The following is a 2218-nucleotide window of genomic DNA, read 5'->3' as shown; positions in this document are numbered from 1 at the left end:
GCCCTCACACACTCTGGGGGTCCATACAGTCCTGGTGGTGCAAGGAGGCTGAGGCTGGACACTTGGGCTGGGCAGCGGGTGGAGAACAGGAGGGGACCGTCCCTTCTGCCAGCCAGTGAGCCTGGTAGAGGGAATTGGTGGAAACCAGGGTCTCCTCAGGGGCTTCCTTCGTGGGTCTATCCCCAGATGACTCCCTCTCTGTAAAGGTTTCCTAATTGTGCCTGAGAAAACCCTGTGTCCTCACCAAATGCCCTGTGCAGTGTGGGGAGTTGCCTGTCTTCTATGCCCTACCATGCATCGTGGGAAGCCTGCAGCACCCCCTTCCAGCTGGCATCACAGAGATGATTTTTACAAGAAAAATTAAACTACCAGTCTGCGTTCCAATTTGCAAGAATGTTCTTTTTCCTATGCTGCCAGGAAAGGATGCGTTTCCAAATGAGCTCGGCAGTAATTAACATAGGATGACACCTCTCACCAAGGACTCCTCACCGCGTTGTTAAGAGCTGCACAGAGATTCCAGCTGGGAGCAGGTGACAGCCTTGCCTCCACCAGGAAGGCCCCCATGCCTGCCTCAGCACCCTGGATGCCAGCTCTCCAAAGAGCCCCTGACTGCTCGCTACCTAAAGAGGCCCTTTTTAACAGCGAAAGCCTGCCCTGGGCTTTCGGGATTATCAGAGTACAAACAATAGGGAACAGAGAAGGGAGTACCGAGACTTTATTCAGCTGGAAACTTCTCAGGCGGGCTTGGCTGTGGGCACACGGGGAGTCCTTGGCAGGCAGGTCAAAGAGGAAGCAAAGAGGCAAGCAACAATGCTGGCCTGAATTCCTGCCACACCAAAGGCTCCACCAGGTAGTTATGCCCAAGGCATCCCGGTTCAATCCCCTGCAGGACAGGCTTACTACCTGCACTGAAAATATCTTGGTGCGAGAGGCTTCTTTGCCCCTTGGTTCTCTACGAGATAAGCAGCGGTAGATACTGTCCCCATTTCACAGATGCGGAAACACGGAGAAAGTAAATACTGCCCACCACTGCCCTCCAGGTTAGAGGCAAAGCTGGAGGCGACCCCTGCCCACCCAGTTCCAAAGCCTGTATTTTCTTTGTGAGGACGCTCTTCAGATGTCACACTGCTGCCCACGAGACTGAGCTTTTTCTTCCAGAAAAGGACTGTTTGCCCTCAGAACTGATTTCCTAACTGGGGAAAATCATTTGCTGCCGTAGAGGTGCTATATAGTCACACCAAGGAATCCATTCATTGTGGGGATGAGAATTTCACAGACTATCTTTTTAGTAGATAGTTCTGGAAAATCAGACGAGAGCCTTTGAAGAGGTTCTTCTTCTTCCATCTCTTTACCTCTGTCTGCACTCACCAGGCGGAACTTGGGGAAAGGCAGAGAAGCTGCAGAAACAGCTCAGAGAACGTAGTAGGACGTGTGTTTCTTGTTAGCACAGACATCATGGCAAGGACCACATTTTGCACTTAGACAAGAGATCATACGAGTTCTTTTTTTGCATATGTTGTTTTAAAAATTATTTCTACCTGGTTTGATGTATAGTTTGGATTCTTATGGCTATTATAGCTATATTTATAACTCTAAGCAAGAGCAACTCATTTTAACGTTTTTATCAGACTATTCTATTATTGTAATTCCCTCTACACTCATTTTACCTAGAAAAGCATGGGGATATGATGAACACAGAACAAAGATGATTGATGAAATAGATAATAACAGGTCACATTTATTTGGATAGAAAGAAAAAAGAGGTAATGACTTTATCGTAGTATCGAGAATATACGAAGACAAACTCAGATGGCCCAAGTGAAAAGGACGGGAAATACCACGATGTCCTCACAAAGGAGCCAAGCCTTTTATAAGAGCAGCATCAAAATCATCCTCCACGTGGTGACGGGGCACAGCACAGGAGTGAAGGTCTGCGGAGTCCGTGGCCAGTCTCACCACGTGCTGAGCTGCACACACAGACTGTCTTAGAGACCACAGGTTTCCACAGGTGAAAGCAAACAGAAAATGGATTTTGTAAAGTACACCATGGAGAGATTCTTTTGCTGGTCTTGAATTGCTTAGCAGTCAAGTGTCGAGGCCACGAGGAGACATCAGGAGCCTCACAAGGTTGAGAACAGCCCCTGCCTACAAGCCAGCAAGAAAACCTCAGCCCTATGACAGCAGGAGACTGGATTTGAAGTTTGCCAACCACCAAGTG

Source organism: Stenella coeruleoalba (assembly GCF_951394435.1).
Source record: "Stenella coeruleoalba genome assembly, chromosome: 9".
NCBI classification, from domain to species: Eukaryota; Metazoa; Chordata; class Mammalia; order Artiodactyla; family Delphinidae; genus Stenella; species Stenella coeruleoalba.
Note: the sequence above shows the minus strand (reverse complement) of the source record.